The following is a 27,849-nucleotide window of genomic DNA, read 5'->3' as shown; positions in this document are numbered from 1 at the left end:
AAATAGGCTCCTGCATCTGTAGGCAATATCAGAGACAAAGAAAAATCAATACAAATGAGCAGGCACTTGAACGATGCTAAAACCACTCTTTTTTAAACAAATACAACCACAGCTTCTGATCTATGGCCTTAACTACACTGTAATCATGCCATCAGACAGACTCATGCCAGAGCAGTAGCCTAGCACAAGATGGAGGAACGTAATTGCATGTAAACACAGTCAGTGTGCACTCATCTTAATATGAACCGACTTAACTGTTGTGTGACACGTATATTGTGTGTACTGTAAAATGGTTCAGACTATCAGAAAGCTTCATGAATTCACAGGCAAAATACAGATGTCGCACACATTAATTTGTGGAGGCTCGAGATGTAAAAAGTAAAGTCAACTCTCTGTGTTTTTTGGATTAATTTGCAAGCATTTTCAACATTTTGGCTAGCTGCTAAATCTGGCTAGCATGATGTGCACCGAGTGTAATTATCAATGCAAATGTGGCAGGATGAGAGGTCCCATCCTAGCAGTGAGACTGGTTGGTGATGCCTGACTTGGCTTGTACCATCATTAGCCAACCAGTGTGAGGCGCTGCTCTATAAAAAGGGGCAGCATCTACCTGGTCAATCTCTTGCTCTTTGGGTCCGCGGTCCTCCCACTTCCTGGTCACCTCGCTTCCGCCTCTGATCGCCTCACGTCTGCCTTCTCGCCACCGTCTGTGCTGGTATGTAGCAGTAGCTCCCTGTAGCTCGTGTTGCATGCTGATCATGCACGTTTTTCATATTCACGTGTTTAATTGTAGGCGTCCGGCTTTTGGGACACGGTCCCTTAATCGCCGCTAGTGGGGAAACACCCCCCCCCCCCCGCCGATCTGACGTGCAGAGGCTGTTTGCCACAGCATACTAGCTGTGAAACCCTTTGCTCTGCATGTGTGCGATCTACACCTGATTGGCACAGCTGGTGAGCCGTGACACTGAGGAAGAACTAGCTGCTGCTTTGCTACCGGGCGCTGTCTTGCCAGACTATCCTGCTTTGCTAGATGCTCCTGCTTTGCTCTGGCTGCTGTTTGTTACAGACTACCCTGCTTTGCTCTGGCTGCTGTTTGCTACAGACTATCCTGCTTTGCTCTGGCTGCTGTTTTGCTACAGACTACCCTGCTTTGCTCTGGCTGCTGTTTTGCTACAGACTACCCTGCTTTGCTCTGGCTGCTGTTTTGTTACAGACTACCCTGCTTTGCTCTGGCTGCTGGTTTGCTACAGACTACCCTGCTTTGCTCTGGCTGCTGGTTTGCTACAGACTACCCTGCTTTGCTCTGGCTGCTGGTTTGCTACAGACTACCCTGCTTTGCTCTGGCTGCTGGTTTGCTACAGACTACCCTGCTTTGCTCTGGCTGCTGTTTTGTTACAGACTACCCTGCTTTGCTCTGGCTGCTGGTTTGCTACAGACTACCCTGCTTTGTTACAGGCTCCTGCTCTATTAGCCTGCTCTGCTACTAGCCTGTTCTGCGACCTACTGGCCATCTACACATGTTTTGCTTGTTTGTTTGTTTACTGTGTTCACTGGAGTGCTCTGCTTCTGTGTTAACGAATTGGAATCCGCTGTGTGTTGAACTGGAGGTTGTTTCAGTAATTCACCTTGTTTAACCAGAGTCTGCCAGATCCTGATGTCCACCGTGTGGCGCCACTGAACTGTACTTCATGGTGCTCTGAAGGTTTGGATCTGCATTGTTTCCCATTCCTCCGCTTGGGCTTCAGGGTGGCGCAAGCTGCTGGACGGCTATCCGTTAGCTCCCTGGTCTAGCAATGGAGAAATGAACTCGTTTCTGGTTATTTTGGGTTGTATTATTTTTCCTTGCTAATTTGTGTTTAATAATTAAATCTTGTTTCTCGAATTAATTTTTAAATTGTGGTTTGAGTTTGGTTCTGGTTTTTGTTTGTTTTTTTTAGTTTTGGTGTTTAAATTATAATTCTTGTCATTTCGTTTCAGGTACTGGAAGCTCACGGTCCTGGCGTCGCTTTTCCTCTTGTGTGCTGTGCACCCCTGTTTTGCTTTAATCATGTGTGTTTTTAAATGTGATGTCCCAATTGATCAGGGTGTCTTCTGCCTTGGGATCCCTCCCCCCCACTGGTAAGCTCCAGACTTGTTTAGATTCATTCTTGTTCTCTTTTTAATCTGCTGGCCTGTTTACAATAAAATATTTTTGTCATGGAACCACGTCTCCTGCCAATTAGTAAATGAACCTGTGAGTGCCTTTTGGTCGGTACGTTAACTATTTCCTTGGGCGAAATTCCCGAGGTGGCGTTGTCCGGCTTTGGTCACTATTATATTTTAATAAGTGCACCCCCCTCTCGTGTGTGTCGCCACACAAACTGGAAACTTCACTTAGCCTCCACTGGCCTACAGACTTTGCGCCAGTGTCTACAATAAATGCAATCGCTACTCACCAAATGACTGTGATTGAGATGGATGACGAAAACCAAGGCTCTGGCCTCACATGTGCAGCTCAGGAGATTCTCCTTGCGTCCATAAGGCAAAGATACTGCATGATACTCTTGATTTATTTACAGTGAAGTACTGTATTTTAGCATTACAGCATAGTTCTGTTAAACAGTCATGGGGTGTAATTTGACAGATTCCTATTAGAACTAACGGCAAAGTACTGTATTTTTATAAACGGTGATACTATTGAAATCTTGTAGTACACTGCAAGCAATTGCTGTAAATTTACAAGTCCCACCGCTTTCATAAAATTCATCACTGGATTCAGGACAACCCCTGCTACTCGGCTGCGGTGGGCGGGAGGAGGCTCAGGCCCAAATAACGCTGACTGCAGCTTTAATTTAATCCTAGGTTTATGTAATACTCTGATAAATCAGTGGTATTTATTTCATGATTTTCATAGGAATAAGGTAAGAATAAAATGCCAGTTCATGGTTATACTAAAATTTACATAAATTAGTATTATGAAGAAGATATTAAAATGTAAATACTTGTTTAAAATTAGTAACTTTCAAAAAAACATCATTTCATGGGGTGTGAATGTCTTTCAAAAATGTTAAAGTAATTCTATTACGTTAGGTTACGTGCGTGAGTTCATGACCTTTAGTGTTTACACTTCCGGGAGAAACGCGCTCGAGGAAGAAGGAGCATCGTGTGAATGGCGTAACGTTATCGGAGTTTGGAGACTGTGTGTCGTCGGAGAGGAGTTTTTATCGGTAACGGACTGTGAACTGTAATTGACCGACGTGATCGGAGTGCGTGAGTCGGATTCTCCGCCACCGATTGTGTTTTGAGCACCAGGCAAGTCCAGTTACAGAAGCTAGCGGGAGCTAGGCTAACGCTGTCCACGCTGAAGGGAGACGCCGCTGCACGGACGGGACAGGAGCTTCGGATAGTCGCCTCGGGAGAGAGTCGTTAACGGAGGACGCGTCACTGCTGCCGACGGAGTCGGAGGACGGGTCGTGGTTGCCGACGGAGCCGGAGGATGTGCCGCTGCTGCCGAGTCACGGAGGTCTGTTGCTGCGGGCTGCTGCGAGCGGGACGGTTGCTGCCACAACGAGCGAGGGATTCATCGGCTGCGGTCCGGTATTGTTGACTTCACCGACACACGGGGGGATCTGGTAAAGGTTTCCATCATGAGCTCCAACTAAAGCGCGCCAACGAAAGTAAACAAGAGTGCACTCGAAATAAAATTAGACAGTTGAAAGAGAGACAAAAACAATATACCCCGGGGTTCTTCTTTATTATTTTCTATAGTCTTGTTTATTCAAGGTTTGAATGTGTTTTTCTGCAAGCCTTTAATCCATTTTCTAAACTGAAATCTTGTGTTGTTTCATTGAATTTGTGTGTTGTCACTGAAGCTTTACAGCAGAGTTTAAAGGTCAAGTGTACTCCCCATAGCCTCCATTTGAATATTTAAGAGTGAGAATCATACATTGCCCTAGATTGATATTAATTATTCCAGATGGGACTTTTACCATACAAGATATTTGAAATGAGTTAAAGTGTTCCCTGTAAGCCTAAGGTGGGTTTTAATATTGGAGCCGGTGGTAAAAGGGTTACATTTAGAAATCTAAACCCCTGCTACCATGAGCACACATGGAAATAAAGACTCAACTGACCGCTCGGTCTACTTCAGCTAGCACACTGAACAATACTGTTGTTTACTTGCTAGCTGATAAGTGAGCAGCTGATGTTTGCAATAACATTGAAATAAACTAAAAATAGAGTCAATAGCTCAAATCCTATCACCACCAAAGGAGCCACGTCTTTAACACTTCAATCTCATAGCGACTCCTCAGGATTTCTTCTTCTCTCCATTGCATTTTGTAGGAGGCTCCTGCCGGTCCACACTGCCTTCCCCCTAACAGATTCAGCTACTGAGACTAAAGTTCGTTCGTGAGCTCAATGCATAAAAGTGACTTAATATTTGTTGAAAACTAAATAGGCGTGAAGCTGTAACCTCACATGAACACTTGAAGTCTAGATTTCAGCTGCATGTGAAGAAATCAGCATAAAATCCTTGTGTTGGTGTTTAAACCTGGACTACCAGAACCAGGCTAAGAGGTGTTTGTCTGTTAGCTGTGAAGCAAACTGAAACATGAAGGCTTTGAGGGTTTGTTCTCAACACAAAGAAAGATTCAATGCTCAGACAACTGCCAACTCTGTAAAAAAAAAAAAAAAACATTTTTACAAGTCTCAGTTTATTTCTTCATGAAGATCTTAATGAGGCAATCAGCACCAGAGCACTAAAGTTAAAATTAGTAACACCGTCACGAACGATGGATTTATTTGACCCAATGTAGTTTTCCTGATCAAATATAGTTTTCATCAAAATATATTATTTTTTTTATAATTATTTCCCAATATGCAACGTCACATAAATGAAAAAATGGAGGACCCTATAAAATGACCTGACGTCAGTGTTCAAGGGTGAAGTCATTTTTGGAATGAAGAAGAGTTCATCCAGCTTTTTTTGCCTCGTGTCTCTGAACCAGCTCATTTGTGTCCACGCCGTTCCGTGTTTAACATGTTTTATGTAACATGAATAACATATTAATATACAAATATATACATGACATAAATTATATATAGACACAGATAAACATCAATAACCAGTGAGAGAAGTCATGTGGTTCTCCGACCTCTCTAAGCTGCATCGCAGTGCTGGAGGAGTGCTGACATCATCATTTATGGTTCCTTGCTGGATGAAGGCCTAAACTATGGAGTGAAATCTACTGCCTTGAACTCAACCTTCATTTCTGCTCAGGCTTTTCCTGCCAGCAAGGCAGTGGCAAGAAAAGCAGTCAGCTGATGTCCACAGCTCAACATGAGAAGAACACATTTCTTTTCAAGAAAAAACATTTCAAGGAGTTTTTCCTGCCAATACAGGACAACACCCACTCACAAACCAGTGCTGGACAAGTTCCTTCAAAGCTGTAATGCCTTATTTCTTACTTGTTACTGTCATTTTAAAATAATTCCATTACGATAGTGTCTGCCAGCGCTTGGTGACTGTACAGGAGGTCTGGGGACCGCAGGGCCACAACAAGCCCATTTCCTCAACTCTCCATTGAGTACAGAGGTCCCCAAGTATGGACCAGTGAGGATAAATGTGATCGTGTCGAAGTCCTTTTGTTCTTCAACTGGTCCAACTTGATGGTGAGTCTCCTTTTATCAAGGATTACTGAATGCTTGTGTTATTTATGGCATTGTTAACACTTTATAAACCCTTCATTCAGAGCTGTAAAGAACCTTTAACCTCATATCCCAGACATCAAAGTGGGCCACTAACTGGTGAGATGAAGCTATGCTATGCTGCTACATTCTGAAGAGGTAAAGTAGCAGGTTCTGAGAGTGATGGCTAACCTGGATGTGTTCATCTCCTACTTTAATATCAGCGTCCCAACTTGGAGCTCTGACCACCCCCAGCTTTTTGTTCCTGTTTCTGCTTCAGTCAACAGGGAACTCAAACCTGCAATAGAATCATCAACAACAATGGAATAGAAAACAGAGGAAGACAAAATGTCATAAACTTACAAAGCTGAGAAATGTTCATGAAGAATAAATGCACACATTATGATTGAGGCCAGAAAGTAAAACTCCACACCAAATGTATTTTGACATGTAGGGATAATGAACTTGAATGTGTTGAAATAGCAGATGAATGAATCCACTATCACAAGATGGCGTCACAGATCTCACCATCAAGTTGGACCAGTTGAAGAACAAACGGACTTCTCCACGATCACATTTATCCTCACTGGTCCGTACTTGGGGACCTCTGTACTAAATGGAGAGTTGAGGAAATGGGCTTGTTGTGGCCCTGCGGTCCACAGACCTCCTGTACAGTCACCAAGCGCTGGCAGACACAATCGTAATGGAACCAATTATTTTAAAATGACAGTAACAAGTAAGAAATAAGGCATTACAGCTTTGAAGGAACTTGTCCAGCACTGGTTTGTGAGTGGGTGTTGTCCTGTATTGGCAGGAAAAACTCCTTGAAATGTCATGCAAGTTTTTTCTTCAAAAGAAATGTGTGAAACATTCATTAACATCCAGGCCCAAAGACAAGAGAGGGCAACGCTCCAGGAGTCTTTGATCTCTGAATTCTGAGCATTGATCTCCTGCTTCAGTCTTTGATCTCTGACTGATCCGAAACTAATCAAAGGATCACATCAGCATATTGGTCCAGTCTACAGATGGTGATTTTACCAAGTGCACTACAGCAGTCCTTGTTGCTGTCTGCTGTTGTGTCACAGCAAAGTAAGGAAACAGCCTGACGGTCCTCAGGAGGAAATTCAACAACCTCCAAAGATGGAGGTGAATCTAGACCTGCTCATGTTTACTGTCCTTGATGAACTTGACAAACACACCACATGTCACACACTCTACAGTTTCAATCTGTTGAGAACATGAAACGTGTGGCCCCAGTGACCCTGCATGAAATTTTTGTCCAATTCAAATTTTGATTCATGACCCAGAACCACTCAAAACCCCTGAAAAATAAAGGTTTGGGTGCATTAAAGACATAAATAATAACATCATCATGTTTCAAGGGGGCTGCAGGATGGTGCAGTGGTTAGCACTGTGGCCTCACAGCGAGAAAGTTCTGGGTTCGAGTACCGGCTCGGGCGCAGTATCTTCTTGTGTAGAGTCTGCAAGTTCTCCCCGTGCCTGTGTGGGTTCTCTCTGGTACTCCGGCTTCCTCCCACAGTCTAAAGACGTGCAATTTGGGGAAAAGGCTGATTGGATTCTCTAAATTGACTGTAGGTATGAATGTGAGTGTTAATGGTTGTTTGTCCCTGTATGTTGGCCCTGTGATGGACTGGTGACTGGTCCAGGGTGAACGCTGCCTTTTGCCCGTAGACACTGGGATAGGCTCCAGCCCCCCGAGACTCTGAACAGGAATAAGTGGAAGAAGATGAATGAATGTTTCAAGGTTTTCTTCCCTCAAATCTGAAGGTCAAGCTGCATTATTTGCAGTGCTCATTAGCAGGGGAATTGGCTCCAATGGTAGAGTGCTAGCTTAGCATGTGAGAGGTAGAGGGATCCATGCCCTCATTCTCCAGAATACTTCAGCTTGTTCTGTTGATCAGAGGAGCTGCTGTGTGATGAATGCTGATGTTTGTCCACTGCTGTGATAAAGTGTCACCCTGTTACTGATACTGACCATTTCAGCTAATTCCCCTGCTAATGAGCACAGCAGATAATGCAGCTTGACCTTCATGCATGGTTGGATGAGCGTCACCAGGTGAAGCTTCTCTGGTTGACCAACATGTGGAATCTCTTTCAATACTCCAGTGGTGGTTTAAGTGATGAAAATATGGATTAGTCACTGGAAGTGTGTGTGTGTGTGTGTGTTTAAAAAGGCAAAAAAAACTTTTTTCAGCAATAGAACTTTAATACAAACACAAAATGAAAAGCAGAACAAGCCAGAACCCAAAATATGGATTTACAGAGGAAGCGTGCTGGGCTCAGAACCCAGAGGTTGATGGATCAAAACCATCCTCTGCTAAAAGAAGGGAACAAAATAAACCTGATTGTTTTGAAATGTGAATCTGTTAAAGAGGGGTGGAAATGGTGAGGTAGTCATTGTCCCTTTTGTTTTATTACAGAGACCTCATTGTTACTTAAATAATTTTAATTCTTTACTTGAAGATTCACGCTTTTTCGCTCAAAATGTTTGACAACTTCTTGCATGTTGGTGCCCCATCACACACAACAGGTGAACTTGTACTCTTTTCAGCTCTGACCCACAAACATTCATAGTCTTCCAGTGAACGTCCAATTATCTTCTGAAATCAGTGATGAATCTTTACCTGCTGAGACTCATTATCTCTGACTGTGACTAGCATGTGCTAGCAGAATACAGCACTCCTTCTTCATTGTCTGTCTTTGTCTCTGACCAGCTCTCCTGCTCTCTTTCCTCCTACCAGTCAAAGCAGACATCTTCGCCTACTGATCTTGGATCTGCTGCCTGTTCCTGCCTAGTAAAAGAAGGAACCAGCACCTGGTACTACAGGCTGAATTAACTCCAGGACGTTGGCCAGCCGTGTCAGTTGAAACCTTATTTGTCCAAATAGAGAAAAAATAAGTCTGATTGTTAATGAAAGGTGTCATCATGGCTTTGAAACTGTGGTTGGGGACAAGCCAACATGAGCACATTCATGGAAGAATAGCAATAAAAACAGGAAGTGTTAGTTAGCAAGTACTCACCAGTCTTTCACTATCATACATGAGTCTAGTGGAACAAAATGGCTGCTGCTGACTGTGCTGCCTGGTGGTGGATCACTCTTCACCATCCTCACAGGCCTTGATGGAACCAAAAAGGCGACTTCCTGGAGAAGATCTTCCAGGGGGTCCAGGTTAAAGCGGTGCCCCAGCTGGCACCAGGCACTGACCCAGGTCCTGCATGTGAGATACTGTCAGTTCTGTTCTGCCCTGCTCACAACCACAGGCTGGTGTTGAGGCCTGCAGCAACCAGGGCCCCAGTCACCAAGTGTATAAAGGCTGGTCATTGTGGCAGTGGGAGGAGTCAAAATGAAGACAGACCAATGTGAGCAGGACTTGACTGCAAAAGTAAGAAGAACTTGACCATGTTTCCTACAGTACCCAGGAGGCTTGGTAGTTGTTGAAGGAAGCTCCAAAAGCAAAGAGCAGTCAGCAGGATATAAAAAGAAAAGATCCAGACAATAAAACTACAAGTAGAAACAAGATGAAATACTAAAAGCTTTGGAAAGATACTCCAAGGTTGTATATACATTATTATATACACTACTATTCTCATTGACTCCTAAAGAGGGAAAGGAACAATTAGAATGTGGATCAGATCAGCTGATTTCAGTGTTAAGTCCATCCCTCCATCCACTTTCTATTCTTATCCTTTAAGGGTCACGGGGGGGGGGGGGGCATCAGTCTCATGCAACCTAAACTAAAACTTCAGTCAGATCAAATTCAGATTAAAGCAAGAGTTTCCAGATCAACGTCAGAATTCCTGATGATGTCATCAGGGCTTTGACAGTACCTAGAATTCTGTCTTTGATCTCAGGAGGACATGAAAGAAACACAATTGAGGAAAGTATAAGAGAGCACATTCAGCTTCATTAGAAACACTTGAACTGTTGAACAGTAGAATTTGTTTGAAACAGTTTACAACACTGAGTGACAGGATTGAAGAGGGAAGATTTTTCTACTTAACATTTAATTCTAACTTAAAACTGGGGATGAACATTCTCAGTAGTTCATATACTAATATACAGAGTAAGTCATGTCATTCCCTTTTGGAAAAAAAAACAAGAAAAAAAACGTGAAGCTCCTCCCCCCAGCTCCACATGGTACAGACAGATATGAGAGTGGCAAGGAAGCAAAGAAGTGTTGTGCTCCTCTCCAGTGCTCTTGTGTTGTTGTGTTCTTCTCAGCTCCATCATGAAGATGTGCTGGCAGTGGGCGCTGGTGGAAGTTTGCAGCTCTCACTGGAAAGTCCTGAGGCTCCTCCCATTCTGAAGCAGGCAGTTGCTCCTAGCCAGCCGACACTTTCCCTCTCTTGTGTAGGAGTGAAGAACAAAATCAAAATAAAGAATCATCACTCTTTCATTGGGGGACATTTTTTCTCATTCTAAAAATTCAACAGCTTCTATCATTTCTTTTACAGAATATGTCAGTGATATACTAGGATTTTCTGTTGTGCTGTCAAATTAACTTTTATCGATGCTTCACACTTCAGGTGTGAAAGTTTTTCAGTGGGAAAGACATGAGAATGAGGACGAGGCTGATTGATACTCTAAACTGACTCTAGGTGTGACTGTGAGTGTGAATGGTTGTCTGTCTTTATGTGTTGGCCCTGCAATGGACTGGGGACCCCTCCAGGGTGAACCCACTTCACGCTGAAAGCTGGGGAGACAGGTCCCCCCACCCCACAACCCTTAACAGGATAAGTGGAAGAAAATGAATGGATGGATGGATGAATGGATGGATGGATGATGGATGGATGGGCTACAGTTCAGTCACTGTGTCTCTTGTTCCCACAGTGATTTGATGCATCCTACCAACACAGCAGGACTCACCAGGAGACAATGGATTGTCAGTCATTTTTCACTGACAGCGCTGGAGCCGGAGCCCACAAGGTCACAACTGGCATTGGTGGACTCCAGGATATGTTTGGACCTACAGAAATGCACAACCTGTTAATGACAACACTTTCATATATTTAGCCCTGCTCACAGATCTCTGATACAATTTTCAAGTCATACAACAGGTTCAATGTTGACCCTTCGACCACCGTTACACTGAAGCAGAGTTCAATGGCAGTGTTGCATATGTTGGGAGGAGCCTGTGGCTCTCGGTTCAGAGGATGATTTGAAGAATTTGTTGTTGCTGAACTGTTTATGCTTCAATTTCTGGACGTTCACTGGTGGAATGTTTGTGGGTCAGAGGTGAAAAGAGTACAACTGCACCTTTTTTGTGTGATGGGGCACCAACATGCAAGAAGTTGTCAAACATTTCCAGCAAAACAGCATGAAAATTCAAGTTAAGAATTAAAATTATTTAATTCAGCGTTTAACTACCAGGCCTCTGGAATAAAACACAAGGAACAAATGACTACCTCACCATTGACTTCACACTCATAACCAGGAGGTAACGTGGTAGTCAGAGCAGCGATGCTCAGGTCTGTGGACTGAACAATGTCCTCTCATTCACACACACACCACTTTCATTGGGGCTCCTTTCTCCTTGTTCTGACACAGAAATTCAACAGCTTCTGTCATTTAGTTTCCAGGAAATGTTGATGACACTCTGGGATTTTTTGTTCTCCTGCTGTCACTGTCAAGTGCCAGCTTAACATGTGAGAGGTAGCAGGATCCATGCATGTGTTCATGTTTACAGCAGACAAGGAGGAAACCTTGGAGGATGTCAGTGACTTTTAGCAGTGGTTCTCACTTCATTTTCTCAGTATAAAGTTTAAAGCGAGCTGGCCAGGAGTTGAACCTAGAATCTTCTGATCCGTAGTCAGACGCGTTATCCATTGCGCCACCAGCCCTGTGAAGAAGCTGCTATGTTCATGTGTGCTTGGTTTTACAGAAAATCCCAACAACGTGGTGGCATTTTCAGGGGACACAATGGTGCAGTGGTCAGCACTGTGGCCTCACAGCAAGAAGGTTCAGCTCTCCTCTGTATTTGGTTGCTAGGAACCTGAATCAGTCCTCAGTGGAGCGGTGCTGCTGAGGCTGAGTGAGGCTTGAGTGAGGGACTGAGCAGGAGCAAACAGGTTCAAGCAGGTTCAGGCAAACTCCACTCAGTCCACCAACATCAAAGCAGAGGAACTGAGTTCATCTAACAAAATGGATTCATATCATCTCCACTTGGAATGCTCTGGAACTACAAGTACACTTAAAATGGCCGACTTAAGACAACAGAAGGAACTTTGAAGTAGATTTGATTTATTTAAGTCAGTGACAGTCATTTTTTTCAAGAATTTAGTTCAGGTAACTTCATTGTTTTACTAAGATGAGCTTAATGTTATAACATTGAAACAAGATCTTCATGTGTTGATGGATCCATCACAAATATGAGCCTTCCCAGTCTGTCAGGTGGTAGAATTCAGTCAGCACCAATAACAGGAGAGTCAGAGTTTAGAAACCAAAGACAGACATTAAAGTCTCACATTAAAGTGTTATATCTTTGAAAATATACTGCAATACATGAAATATTATATTTCCATGGATGGAAACCTCGTTCTTATATTCTTTAATATACTGCAATAGTAATGGACCCTCTATGACCCTGTAGTGATGAATCTATCAAGGAGTACAAATTATTATAATCAGAGAATTTTGAAGTCAAGTTTGAGATCAGTTTGATCCTCTCTCCCTCCCTCTCTCTCTCCCCCTCTCTCTCTTTCTCTCTCTCTCTCTCTCTCTCTCTCTCTCTCTCTCAGGAGCTTTTCAATGAATATTTTAATAAAACGGAACAGGAGACTGAAGAGTGATCACTAAAACCCACAGGCTGAATGGGACATCTTTTAAAAATATTGAACCACTGAGTAAAACCATAGAAGCGCTCCTGTCTCGTCGGTGCTAACAAGTTAGCTGTTGAGTGAGTCCAGCTGTGCTGTCTAGGAATCCTGGTAAAAAGCCTCCACACATCAAACAGCTGGTGTGTTGGTGGATCTGTGGATCCTGCTGGAAGAAGCAGGATGGAGCTCTGAATGGTTCCTGTCTAAAAGAGCTTCTCTGTGCAGCTCCCATCAGCTCCTAAAAACAGGAAACCAGCAGATTCAGTGTTGAACAGTGGCATTAAAATGTTTCAAAAGCTGTCCTGTCCACCATTTGTTGGTGCAAAGACATTTAAAAACACCAGTTGAACATTTTCCAAAGTTTTCTGTGTAGGTTCTCATTCATCCAGGTCATCGTAGATCGAAGCGAAGTAAAACCTGGTCAACTGGACGTAAGTTTACATACCGTAGTTTAAAACTTACGTCCAGTTGACCAGATTTTACTTCGCTTCGATTTTCCAAAGTTGCTCTCACCTTCTTTCAAACACCTGGAACGATTTCCTCCAAACCAAAAGAAACCGGTGAAAAAACAACAACAAAAAACTCCTGGAGAATCAAACTCCACCCTCTGCTCCAACTGGACTTGGGACTTCAAATGACCTCCATTAAAAGCCTGCCTGCATCCCCATTCACTGACTGTTGTGCTGTGGGTCTCCTGGACAAACATGGCAGGGATCCTCTAGATCTCCAGGAGTTTAAAAAGAGCAGCTCTTTTAAAATGGGTTCTGGCTCCATTCAGGTTTAGAGAGCTGAGATTTAAATCACACATGAATAAAAGAGGGAACCCAAGAAAACAAGTCAGCGTGAAAGAGGAGCAGATTTTAAAACTCCTCATCATTTCCACCTCCAGGAGTGAAGCCTCCCGGGACCCAAGAGGCTCCAGCTGGCAGAGTTCTCACTCATTTCTCCACCACCTCACTAACCTGAGCTATAGCATCTGAGAACAAATCAGTGACCCCCTTCAGTCCAGAGCCGACTCCACAAACTCTGCGCCCCACTTTACCCACAGCCAGCCGGCCTCCTCAACACTGCATGACACACGACGACTAAATTGAAGACTGAGGAGTCTCATCAAGAGATCTGTCACATGCGTCTGCTGTGGAGGGTCAATCTGTCCGTCCACATTCAGCTCATTGATGCAACGACTCTGCTATGATCAAACTACTCAGGATGAAACAGACCAATGTTGACATCAAGTAGCAACTCAGCAGCTGATCAACAGAGTCCTAAGCACCAGTAGAGCCTGTTCATCGTCCCTGGGTGATCTTAGAATTCTTTCTTTGATCTCACCTTGATTCCTCAATGATTTTTTTGTACACACAAATTAGGAGTTGATGGGAGTTGTTGCAGATACCAGTGTCCAAAGTCCAGCTTGAACCCAGTTTGTGCCACTTATTTGTCAAGCTAGCAGAGATTCTTTTCACTGCCAAGCTAAAGTGACTTCTGTCAACAAAGGTAAACATACAAAAGGATATTTCTACTGTCAGTTCAAGATTTTTATCAAACTCCTTTTTCATAGCTTCAACCTTCCTCTTGTGTTAGCTTTCTGTTCCCATCTCTGATGTTAACAGGTCGGTTTTGACCCACGTCTTCAATCAGCTTTAAAATAAACTAAAAACAATTTTCTATCATCCAAGTTGTTTCCCATCTCTTGGTTACCTTCTTAGGCTTCCTTATCCATGGAAATATTGATTTGAATATTTTGTTGTGGGCCTCTGGACCTTTTTTTAGTCAGTAAACCCTCGATTTCAGTTAAAAAATGATCAAATGAACCTCAAGAAAATCATAGAAATAAACAAAAGGTTGTTGTGTTTCCTGACCATTACTGAGGGGTGTTAGAACACATCTCTGACATGGATTGGTTTGATTTATTATTCATTTCAATATTATTAACTATTGTGCCATCCATGGTGTTATGGGTCAGTTTCCACCCTCACATATTTACTTCAAGAAAAAGACAAAAAAGTCTTTTTTTCAGCAACAGAACTTTAATACAAACACAAAATGAAAAGCAGAACAAGCCAGAACCCAAAATATGGATTTGAAAGGTCAAACAAACAACAACCAGTCAAGCAAATCAAACCAACAGAAACCAACTACTGGTTCAAAACCAGTAAAAAACAAAAAGAGGAAAAGTCTCTTGGTGCAAAAACATGCATGTGTGTGTGTGTGTGTGTGTGTGTGTGTGTGTGTGTGTGTGTGTGTTTGCAGTTGAACCACAATCCGTTTGTCCTGCTGTCCTGACTGCTTGGGCAGACCTGACTCCTCTTTCTTCTGGAATCTGGTGGGTTGTGGCTGTGGCTGTTCTGGTTGGTGTTGAGGCAGGGCTGCTGAGGAGGATGCTGGCGTGGTTGCTCTCTGTGTTGCTGATGGCATGGACGGAGTGCTGGGTGAGCTCTGCAGCTGTCTGAGCAAGGCTGCAGCGTCTGGGTCTCGGGGGCATCCGTTCCCTTCCCTCAATGTGTGGCTTGACCAGGGAATTTCCCAGCTCCGCCAGAAACATTCTCCACTTGCTTTTCTTGGTTCCACTCTTGGTGGATGTGGGTCCACAACACCAATGCATTCTATGCAGACACATCAAGGATGCTGCAAAACACAAGAATCCACCCTGAGACTTTCTCTTTAACCGTGTTGAGGTCTTCATGACTGTGATGATGCAGGTTGTCTTTCTTATTTTCTTCTTACAAATATTTATAATAAATATATATATCATAAATGTTATATTTAGAAAATCAGACAGCAAAAAAAACAGAAAATGCCACCATATCATTTACATTTTCTGTCATACATCTGAATGTGTAGACTCTTTTTTTATAAAACCCCTCCACTCTGTAGGGCTGGTGGTACAATGGACAACGCGTCTGACTTCGGATCAGAAGATTCCAGGTTCAACTCCTGGCTCGGCTGAAAGTGAATGTGGAGCAACTTGTCCTGCCAATATTCCATCCTGAATAACACCTGACTGGCAATCAAAGTAGGCTCCAGTGATGAATGCTGTCAACAATGTTCCCCAAAGCCACCATCCAGCATTATACAAAGTATGATCAGAGATCCCATTGCAAAATAAAGTCTTCACATACTCATACATTTCAACACCCATCTAAATAAATTCTGCTTCCATGCACCATTAAAGTACACAATGCATATTCATACACAAATATCCACATATGTACAGTACAGAGAACAAACAAGAACAAGTACAGAGTGAATCCTGGAGAGAAAAGGTGAGGTGCATCAGAAACAAGAGCAGATGTTTGAAAATGCTTGATGATTTGAAGATGAGAAAGGAAGTGAGAGACCGAAGTGAGGAGGAAAGGTTGTTCCAATCTGATGGAGCTTTAAATACAACCGGACAAAGCAGAAGGCCGTCCCCACTGATCCTGGATCTGCTCGACATTCCTGCCTGTTAAAAGGAAGGTTTTCATCACCACTGTTGCAGGATGTGCTTGCTGATGGAGAATTGTTGGGTGTAGATTCATTGAAGGAGTTTGGTGCTGGACCTGCTCTACTAGTAAAGAGTCATGAGAGAACTTTTGTTGTGATTTGGTTCCATACAAATAAAAATGACTTGACTTGATTTGGTGCCTCATCAGGAGAAAATCTGGGCACAAAAGTTAGACAAGAGTGTTTGTGGAGGGGTGATTTTTTCTTTTTGCAGTGTTGTAAGTCACTGTAACTGCAGCTGAATGATTGAACTTTCTCCAAATGTCCTCAAGATGGTTTCCAAATGATAAAATTGACTTTAGGAAAATATGAATGTGCGATGACCAGTTTCTTTGCTGATTCTAGGCAGACATATAAACAAATGATCTCTACACTCTAGGTTGCATTGTGAGCTGAAAGGAATTGAAAGTTGTTTCAAGTATGAAGGGAAATTCAAGTAGACACATTTGAAAATAAATACTGACCAATGGAGTTGCCTTTGGGACTCCTACATTAAATAATGATGGGTTCAATCCAAGCACCTGAGCACAAATCTACAAAGACTATTATATCAGACATTGAGAGGACAAAGATTGATGTCTGAATGTGTTAGGACCGGCTCAGAGGTGCAGCAAAACCTGGTAGCAGCAAATCACCATTTATTAAAGTAAATAATCAACCATGTGAGGTGTGGAAGTCAGTGTCAGCAGTGGAGGTGAGTGTGTGATGTGATGTCAGTGTGTGCTGCATGTTGTTGGTGGAAAACAAGGAAAAACAAAAGGACAACATCACGCCGGCTGAGCGCAGAAGGGAGACAAATGTCTGGGAAGGCAGGGTTAAACAGGCCTAACTGGGAACACTGGCCTGGTGCTCCCAGTCAGCCTGATGACCAGACCTGCAAAGACACAAAAACACCCACCAACAGGAGGTTGAACACACCATGCTGCATAGGACCCAGGCCTGGGGCCGTCACCAGTGTTCCCATAGAAACCACCAGTGTAGTCCAGTATTGGGAACATGAACTGTGTGATAATACTTTTCCAGACTTCTTGTGGAAAAAGTCAACAACAAAAGTAATTTTAGCCCACCAGATATTTGCTTGGACACTGAGTTCATGTGAAATTTAAATGACAGCTGAGAATCACGCCAGAGGCCTGGATATTCAAAGTCTTCAACTTTTGCTTTTGTTGTTCCATCAAGAAAGCCAATGAGCCAGTTAGTTGACAACCAAGAATCAGGTCAAACGGAAAACAACATACGATATGAGGTTTTTCTTGTTTCTTGATGGGCAGCCAAAAATATTTTCAGCATTGGATCATTAAAGTCTGTTTCATTTCTGATGTCGTGTTCAAAAATGATTGCTCACCTAAGAGGATTCTAAAAAGTCCGACTTTCTCAGTGATATTCTCTTCTCAGGCTTTCAAATCTTTTACATTTCCATTTTCCACAAGTGAATAGAAAGTTGTTACACTCTTTGAATCCAGGATTTAAATCTGTGGTTCATTTCATGAGGCTTGAACCCAGGATTAAAAGCACATCATTAAATGACTTGTAGTGATATTCTCCTGTTAACATTCCAAATTAGTCATTGAGATTTGGACATTACGGAAACATTTTTTCCAGATTTTGATGGGCCAGTAGAGCAGGAACTGGGGCTCATTCATGGTGTGGTTTAAATTTGAGCCTGGGTTTCTTCCCCTGCAAGATAAATCTGGAAAGCATTTTGTTCAATTCAGAAACGGTTTTGATGGCAATTTCTCCAGTTGGTCCTGGAACTAGAAAGAGATCTTGTGGTCGGACATTTATTTTTACTCTATCGATCCTGTGACTCAGACTCAGAAAGGAAATGGAGTTCCATCTTCTTCTATCATCTTCAAGGAGTTCTGGCCCCAATCCAGTTGGAGGTTTTCCTCCATGTGTTCTGGAGGTGAGTGATTAAAGGTCAGAACCTGTGTTTTAGAATGGAGAATTTATATCCAGCAGAGCTTCCCAGTGTTTCAAAGAGTTTTATTAATGCAGGTCCTGTGTTAGGGGGCTCACTTCAATATGTTAAAACATCATCAGCGTCTAGCACCACCTTGTGTTCTTCTCCATTTATGTGGACACCGTTAATATTTGTGGTCTCTCTCAACCACTGTACGAGGGGCTCGATATAAAGAGCTGGAAGCAGCAGGAACTGGGGGGTCATGTCTCATGGTCTCTCTTATTTTGATATCCCATTTGTGTCCTTTTCTTCCTGTTTTAGTTTGATGTCGAACCTCCCCTCTCATTTTCAGGTTACTTCACTTGCCCTTGTCTTCTGTTTGCCTGAGTCTCTCGGTGCATCTGAATAGACGTCAGGACTCTGAGAGGGAACGACCTCAGCAGAGACTCCTCTATTTAGAGGAAAGGAGAGCTGAGAGAACACTTTTTTGACATCATTCAACATCCTCAGGGACGATCGTTTACAAAGTTCGATTCAATATAGGACACATAAAATCACACCACATGAAGCAGGCTAATGAATAATAAATCAAATATAAAAATGCTTTATTTTAAGATATAAAATATCTTGTGAATATCTGGAGCTTAATTCCAGCAGCAGACCTCCTCAGGTGATGGAATTTATATTTGACATGTTTACCATTAAATGAGACACATTTGCAGTCCATTGAAATCTACTTGTGTTCATGGTGAGTTGATTTCAAAACATGAGCTGACAGAATCTACGTTTAGGGAGGAACCACCATATCCAGGTGTCTGGACCTTTTAGTAGTCAGAGCCATCAAAGTAGCAGACTAAGCGAGCAGACATTAGCATTGAGAAGAAACTGACCAAACACCGCCCTATAGCATTGTGGGAAATTTCTGCTTGGTTTGTGTCCATCAAAACACACAAGAAATTTGTCTCATGCTGCCGTGACCTGGAGTTGAACCGGGGTTGCTGCGGCCACAACACAGAGTATTAACCACTATACGATCAGGGCCTCCTCAACAGCAGATCGAGCTTCCATGTCTTTGTCTAAGGTGAGATCAAAGAAAGAATTCTAAGATCAAACACAAAACTCTGAGATCAAAGGTTGAAGTTCCCCAAGATTCAATTTTAGCTCAGACCCTCTTCAAGGTGGAACCAGCAGAGGAGCTCAGTAGAGACAACTGGACAGCAGCAGGACAGAACAGAGGCTCTCCACAATGGCAGGAGACAGGAAACAGGTTTGGACCATCTGGGCTTCTGTCCACTTTGATGGTTTTTAAAACATTGAAGGAAATTGTAAAAATCAACATTGCGTTTAAATCATGATTTCTAGTTGAGTGTGTTTGCTCATCTGTTCCAGAAGCTTCTTCTAGAGTTGACCCTGGATGAGTGGAGGGACCTTTTTGATCATCATGACTGGTTTTTGATGCCCTGATGGTGCATCGGGGTCATCATGGTCCTCCACCATCTGCAGGGGTTCCAGTACTGTTGTGGTGTTTGTGGGAACTAAAGGGAGAAGCTGAGACCTGGAGAGGAAGTCCTGCACTCCAGCAGACCTCTCAACACCTGCAGCATTTTTTCAGCTCCACCAAACCCAACATTCACTGCCTCCTCATCATCTGGGCATCAAAAGCAGCTCAGACCTGCTGCAGCTCAGCAGACCTCAGCCATTTTTAGGATATCTCAGTGATTCTCCTTCACATGATTTTCATTCAGAAACAATAGAATTGTCAAATATCACAACAGTTTTCAGCTTGCTGGTCAACAGTATTTCAACTTCCATTCCACTGTGTAATGGCAGTGACTGATGTGTACTATTTGCAGTACTAATCAAGTACAGCCCTGACTGATACTTTATCTCCAATGCTAGGAAGGATAAGAATGTTGAAATGGACCAAGCAGGAATAGAATCTCAAGTCATGTCTACTTTACTGAGCAGCACTCAGTTAATTTCAGGAAACACAAGACATTTTTACCACATGTCAATGAAGTAGTCAGCAAAATAAATATGACACTAAACAGTAGTTGAGGGAGAGCAGAGCTGGAAATAAGACATTACTGGGAGGGGAATAAATCTGAAACACGCAGAACCAGAACACAGCCACAGCTTTCTGTCATTTTCTGTCTCAAATACTTCACAAGTTTCAACTTGGTCCAAAACCTGCTCACCTCTCTGGGTGTCAAGTGTGTCTGCACCGTCTGACCAAACTTCATCAAATGTGTGAGTCTTATTTCCTGCAGATGAACTCTGGGCAGTGTTGATTGCAAGAACTAAAAAAAGTGGAAAAAATAATGGAGTCTTTGCCAGAAGTTCCTTCTGGCTCAGGCCCTAAAAAGTGCTGTCAAGTCACGTTAGAACCAAGCTCTGGACCAAAGTCTGGTGCTTTTTCAATTTTCAGTCAGTGAGTAATGTTCTATTCATTTATGTAACTCTATCTCACATTGATACAGAGAGTTGTTTTTAATCTTTTAAATCATGTGACCATCATTATAACAGCTGTTGACCTTGTTTGAACTATTTGATGGTGCTAAATATTGTCAGCTTGCTAACATTAACTAGCTAACGTTAGCTAGCTAGCTAATATTATTTTCTAACTTCAGGCCTTAAATTTGGGATTGATTGTGGAAATTGTTCACTTCATCTTTGTGAACACAAGGTTTTGTATTGATGATGTCATTGTAACTGTCTTTCTGATTCTTTGCATACATAAAATTAAAATACAAATGTTAGCCTGCTCTTGTTTGTTCCCTCAGCTGCAGGTTTGACCACTGGTAGCTTAGCTAACTGTTAACCAATGAATGTTTAATTGTGTGAGTTTTTCCTTTTAGTTTTCCATGATGGAAGACAACTCAACACAGGTGGTTTCATCACTTTCAGTTGTCTGAAGATTGGAGCACCACGAACCCAGAGGCTGATTCCTGAAACCATCAATGAAACTCTGCATTCACTTCTTCTGAATGTTAAATGATGATGTTTTGATTTCTTCTTCTAGAATCATCTGAACAAACCCTCCCTCAACACAGTGAAGCAAAACTCTTTGGCCTTCATCTGACAGGATGAGTTTCTTTTCCCAGTGATTCCATTGATAAAGTGAAAGCTTTGCAGCTCTCACTGGAAAGTCCTGAGGCTCGTCCCATTCTGAAGCAGGCAGTTGCTCCCAGCCAGCCGACACTTTCACTCTCTTGTGTAGGAGTGAGGAACAAAATCAAAATAAAGAATCATCACTCTTTCATTGGGGCTCCTTTCTCCTTGTTCTGATACAGAAATTCAACAGCTTCTATCATTTAGTTTCCAGGAAATGTTGATGACACACTGGGATTTTTTGTTCTCCTGCTGTCACTGTCAAGTGCCAGCTTAACATGTGAGAGGTAGCAGGAGCCATGCATGTGTTCATGTTTACAGCAGACAAGGAGGAAACCTTGGAGGATTTCAGGGACTTTTAGCAGTGGTTCACACTTCAGGTGTGAAAGCTTCTCAGTATAAAATTTTAAGTGAGCGAGCCAGGAGTTGAACCTAGAATCTTCTGACAGTAGTCAGTCATGCTATCCATTGCACCACCAGCCCTGTGAAGACTGCCTCATGTTCATGTGTAGTTGATTTTATAGAAAATCCAAACGATCTGGTGGCATTTTCAGGGGACACAATGGTGCAGTGGTCAGCACTGTGGCCTCACAGCAAGAAGGATCTGGGTTAGAGTACCGGCTCGGGCATGGGATGTTTCAGAGTCTGCATGTTCTCCCTGTGTCTGTGTGGGTTCTCCCTGGTACTCCAGCTTCCTCCCACAGTCCAAAGACATCAAGAGGGGACGAGGCTGATTGATACTCTAAATTGACTGTAGGTGTGTCTGTGAGTGTGAATGGTTGTCTGCCTGTATGTGTTGGCCCTGTGATGGACTGGTGACATGTCCAGGGTGAACCCCGCCTCTTGTCCAAAGGCTGCTGGGATAGGCTCCACCCCCCCACACAAACCTTGACGTATAATCAGTGGAGAAAAGGAAATTTATCAACACTCATGACTGAATCATTTTTGAGAAGTGAACTGGATATAAACTCTGAGAATTCAGAGTAAGGACCAGGAGGGTGGGACACAATAATAGATAGGAGGAAATGTGGAGTCTGGGTTCTTTTCTAGAATGTGATGGCAATGACAGTCCTGCCAAGTGACATCACTGACATGAATGGATGACTTCAGTCACATGACTGGATGACTTCAGTCACCTGACTGGATGACAGTGTAGATGCCAATGTAGAGGTTGGGGAAATAGTCTCTGAGAATCCAGCTTGAACCAAAGCCCTCCTTGTTCTTCAAAAACCCAAACAGCGACCATCAGTCTCCCTCCAATCCTGTACTTGGGTTCAATGTTTCTGTTCCATTTTGCAGCAGTAGGTGTCACTGTGATACCAGGTTCAGTTCAAGATTCCCAACTCCAGTTCATGTTGGTGACCTCAGTGGCAGGGGAAAATGGCGCTTCAGTGGATCATGTGGATCAACTCATGTCTGTCCTCACTGCTCCACAGGTCTGTCAAATGTTCTGTAAAATAGTTTGACCCAGCAGAGATGCTAGATTAGGAGTTGATGGGAGTTGTTGCAGATACCAGTGTCCAAAGTCCAGCTTGAACCCAGTTTGTGCACTTATTTGTCAAGCTAGCAGAGATTCTTTTCACTGCCAAGCTAAAGTGACTTCTGTCAACAAAGGTAAACATACAAAAGGATATTTCTACTGTCAGTTCAAGATTTTTATCAAACTCCTTTTTCATAGCTTCAACCTTCCTCTTGTGTTAGCTTTCTGTTCCCATCTCTTATGTTAACGGGTCAGTTTTGACCCTCGTCTTCAACCAGCTGTAAAATAAACTAAAAACAATTTTCTATCATCCAAGTTGTTTCCCATCTCCCGGTTACCTTGTTAGGCTTCCTTATCCATGGAAATATTGATGGGAATATTTTGTTGTGGGCCTCTGGACCTTTTTTTAGTCAGTAAACCCTCGATTTCAGTTAAAAAATGATCAAATGAACCTCAAGAAAATCATAGAAATAAACAAAAGGTTGTTGTGTTTCCTGACCATTATTGAGGGGTGTTAGAACACATCTCTGACATGGATTGGTTTGATTTATTATTCATTTTAATATTATTAACTATTGTAACATCCATGGTGTTATGGGTCAGTTTCGACCCTCATATATTTACTTCAAGAAAAAGGCAAAAAACGTCTCTTTTTTTCAGCAATAGAACTTTAATACAAACACAAAATGAAAAGCAGAAATGGAGTGACTGCAGGAACAGGAGCTCCATGGAGCTCAAAGGAGTGATCACTCTCAACTTTGAGCAGTCCTGTTCAGAGTTTTCCAACAGGGCTTTGAGAGACCAAGAGTTCCCCAGAGCTGCAAGGAGGAACAAGAAGGAGACTTGGAAAAAGAAGGGAGGGAAACCTGCTGATGTGTTATGAACTTAAGTCACATAAAGTTCTCCATTTATTGAGTTTGTATTTTAAAACTTAATTGTGCATTTCAGTGTTGAACAATAAAGAATGTGTTTATTGGTGATAAAGCATTTCAAGCTTTAAGTAGGAGGAAATGCTTTCTTGATCACCCCTTGACTAAAAACACCTACAAAATAAAACACACCACTGCTGTGGGCACCCACCTCATGGGAGTCAGGCCCCTGGTGGTCATGGCCCCCAGGAGCCGTGGTGGGCGTCCCTGATTTTCATTTCTAAAAGGTGGCAACCTGACAGCAAACAAACCCATCCTCTGAACTAGGAGTCTCAGTTGAGGCTGCATCTGAAACCAAAGACTTTGTATGAATAACTGTCAACCCACATTCTTTGTCTGGACTGAAAGTTAATTAGTTAACAGTTAGCTAAGCTACCTGTGGTCAACTACTGATTTAAAAAAGGTCCAGAGGCCCACAACAAAATTTTCAAATCATCCAGTCACGTGACTGAAGTCATCCTGTCACGTGACTGAAGCCATCCAGTCATGTGACTGAAGTCATCCATTCATGTCAGTGATGTCACTTGGCAGGACTGTCATTGCCGTCACATTCTAGAAAAGAATCCAGACTCCACATGTGGCTCCCATGATAACTGATGGACCTCTGGTTGGAGGCTGGACGATGATGTTTGGACTTGAAGGAAAACTCCTTGTCCAAATTCCATTGTGTTCAAATTTAAAGTCCCACAATAAGAAGTAGCTGAATCTGACAGGTGAAGGTTTGGAACTACAAGATGGTTGATGTTTTCTTGACTTGATGCTCTGACTGTCAGGGTAGATGACAGCTTCTTTCTGCTGCTGCTGCATCTGAGTGGCTATGATTGGAGGTTTTACCTCCCAAGTTTGTGTGGTTCCAGGGGAAATTTTAAAATTCCAGTCCCCAACCTGGACTGTTCTGAAACTCTTCTCCTGAATCACTCCTGAGCTGCAGAAAGAAAAAATACCAGTGCCCAACCAGATCAACTTAATGGCTGCTAACAGCCTCAGACACTTGATTTCCATCAATCTGGAGCCAAGAAGGCCCTCACCTGTGGTTCTCCTCCAGGAGGGTCCAGGTTCTGCCATTGTGGCTCCTTGTGCCACTGCCAGAGAGCCTCAGCTGCACACTGCAACATTTCAACAGGAGATTGACATTCCTTCAAATGTCCTGACATCTTATTCCAATGGTTCTGTTCCATATTTATATTTTAAAATCAATCACACAATGAAAGCTGCCACAGCTGGTTTAAGTGAGAGAACACACTAAGAGATTTGAAACCAGTAAAATATGCTTTTCTGTGTGCAAACTAGTGAGGGGCATGGAAGGATATTTTACCACCAATACAGAACCCAAACTTTAGTCATGTGATGAGATGGCGACTGTGAAGAGTGATTATGAAGTTAATGGACAAAATGTGAATTGAAAGAAAATACATTAAAAAATACTAAATAAACAAATAAATAAAAGAAGGAGCACAAATGACATTTTTCTGCACAAATTTACTGGTATTAGACTGCATTTTTGGTTCATGAGTAGATGAAAGAGTATCACATATATATTATATACATGTGATACATGCACGTGGCTTTGGACAAAAGCTTAAAGAAATTGTAGAATTATTTAAATGTACCAAGTGAACTGTTGCAGGTTTCTTGAAGACGCTTCAGCTCTCATCCAAGAGGTGTCTTCAGTTTTCTTCACTGATGGGAGGATTTATAGCTCTGTGGGGGCGGGACCTTCTACAGAGGTGATTGACACATGTGAGCTCTGGGTGTCAGAGTTGTTTTGGTCAGGTTGTGAAAGGGAAGTTGACTCAACTGGTATCTGTGTACGTTAAAAGCCTCACAGTAATTCCATAATCTAGGAGTAGAAACCAGAGTCACTTGCGACGAGAACGGGATTCGAACCCATGCGTGCAGAGCACAATGGATTAGCAGTCCATCGCCTTAACCACTCGGCCACATCGTCTGCTGACAGCAAAACACCGCTTTTAAACACCTGAACTCTTTGGAGCCTATTTGTCAGAAATGGACCCAGCAGGAGCCACTGAACACAACTCTGACATAATCAGGCTTCTTCCCCTTCGTGCTACAGAAGGCAGAATACAGACCATCGATACATCATCAGAGTGAACACCAGCTGATGTTTACAAGTTTAATTCACCTTTTACTACAAAATGACATCCAAGCTCAGATTCTCTTGTCCTGATTGAACAAGTAAATGTTTAAGAAGATGAGAGTACCAGACTTTTTCATCCAAGGAAACAATCATCCTATCACTGTCCTATGCAGAGTTTCTTTAAAAGAAAGTGAGACAACCTCAAGATTTTCTTTTTCCTCTTGTTGGATTTTGCCACAGAGAATCAGAGCCAATCAAAAGCTTGTTGGACTTTAATGTTGGAGGACTGAACAAGTCATGACATCATCAGTTTTACCTTCACAGGTGCTTCATTTACTTTACTTTCAATTTTACAGAGGTAGAACCTGAAATCAAAGCTGTCCATCAAAAGAAGTGAAAGCTTCCCAGGCTGTGATGTTCTTGTCTACAAACTCTGTCTTGTATGGAGCTTCAATCTTTAATAAAAAGAATAAAAAGAAGATAACATTTGTTGTGATTTGACGCTTTAAAAATAAAACTTACGACTTACATGGAAACTGTCTGGGGGGTGGGGGGGTGGAGCCTCCATCAGGTATGTGTTTGATGTCTGAATTCTGTCTCTGATGTCTGAATTCTGTCTTTGATCTCTGGGTTCTGAGCATTGATCTCCTGCTTCAGTCTTTGATCTCTGACTGATCCTAAACTAATCAAAGGATCACATCAGCATATTGGTCCAGTCTACAGATGGTGATTTTACCTATTTGAAGCCTTATTTTGTGTTTGATGGACATTTTTAAAATCACTAATGACTTTTTGACTGAACATCCTGGACACTGTGGTGCCTGATGAGGAGAAAACTTGGGTACAAAGTTGAAGAGGAGGGTTTTTGGAGAAGGGATATTTTTGCAGTGTTCCAAGTCAATAATAACTGTGGAAAAATGTCATCATTTTTCAAAATGTCCTCAGGAAGATGGTTTGTAATTCTGTCTCTCCCTCATCCTCAGCTGCTGCAGCACTTTAAAGAAAACCTTTGACTCGTGGATCTAAAAAGATCAGATGTTGTCTCCTCCAGAACATCAACACTTTAACGTTGTTGGCAGGACTCCAACCTGAGCAGGGAGACCCCAATGGATTTCTAGTCCATCGCCTTCACCACTCGGACACAACAACCACATTCACACACACATTTGTAAAAGATTCACATTTTCACAATTCTTTAAAATTGTGTCACAAGCCCATTTGTGTGAGGTCCTATTTTCTCTTTTTCAGCATTCCTTTGTTTCCAGGTCTCTAATAAGTGCAGAATTACAAAGACAAGCAAGCTTGATCCATCCTGGGCAGGTGATAGGAGCCATTGACCACTGGCCAGAGACCCTGGCACAGACGTTGGGGGTGGTGATAGAGAGCATTTCTACAATTATATTCTACATTTATAGAATTCTACAATCCTACAATTTCATTGAGCAGACGCTTTTGTCCAGAGCCACTTGCATATTTTTTCGGTGAGTTTGGCTCCTGAGCTCAAGACAGTTGTGACTCATAAAGGACAGCTTCAAATGCAGCTGTGAAGCCTCATTGTAAGCTGGGAGGAACGACAGGTGTCTCCCTCTAGTGGCTCCTCACAGCAACACGTGCCTCATTTCATACACATGCATCCACCACCTCACTACAAAAGGCCAGTTGGGCCTCGACAGACAGGTGAGTTTCAAGTGTTGGACAAAGGTCTTTAAGATGTTCTTATTAATTCTATAACATCTGAGATTAAAATCTATGGAATTACAACCAACAAGCAGTCAAACACCTGATCAGATGCTCCTTCATGAGGCTGAGAAGAATCAATCTAAACTGGGATGAAGAAAATTAATTGAGAAGAGAAACCTACTGATTGGATGACATGGACCCACCTGATCCATGTCAGCCTTGTTGGAGCAGAAAGAGGTGGATCAGAGGAATCAGTGGATCAAGACTCAGGTGTCAGATGAAGAATCTCTTTATTCACAATGGAGTCAGAGAAATCTTCCAACGTGAACGTGAAAGACCATTTTTTTACCAAAGACAGGCTGTGTGTGTGTGTGTGTGTGTGTGTGTGTGTGTGTGTGTGTGTGTGTGTGTGTGTGTGTGTGTGTGTGCGTGTGTCCCTACTGACTGTCTGGGTGACTCACTAAATTCAAAACTGAAGTGATTATTTAATTAATAAACAAAACATTTGTCCAAAAGTCATGATCAAATTCATGTAAAATCTGAGCAACGAGGGTTTGAAAATGTTCAAATGAGCCAAAACAATGTCCTGGGATCCAACCAGGGACCTTTAGATCCACACCAATCTTCCCTGACCTCATAGAAACTGGAACATTTCAACAA

General features: G+C 42.6%; 1 non-coding gene across 1 annotated transcript; it reads right to left on the bottom strand.

Moving 5' to 3' along the window:
• Positions 1 to 11,457: 11,457 nt before the first annotated feature.
• trnar-acg (transfer RNA arginine (anticodon ACG)) lies at positions 11,458 to 11,530 on the bottom strand. The gene has a single exon. It is a non-coding gene; the product is annotated as a tRNA-Arg (tRNA).
• Positions 11,531 to 27,849: the final 16,319 nt, after the last annotated feature.

Source organism: Aulostomus chinensis, chromosome 4, assembly GCF_037954235.1.
Source record: "Aulostomus chinensis isolate RoL2024-O1b breed Wild chromosome 4, RoL_Achi_v1.0, whole genome shotgun sequence".
NCBI lineage: Eukaryota > Metazoa > Chordata > Actinopteri > Syngnathiformes > Aulostomidae > Aulostomus > Aulostomus chinensis.
Note: the sequence above shows the minus strand (reverse complement) of the source record. Positions and strands in the feature narration are given on the sequence as shown.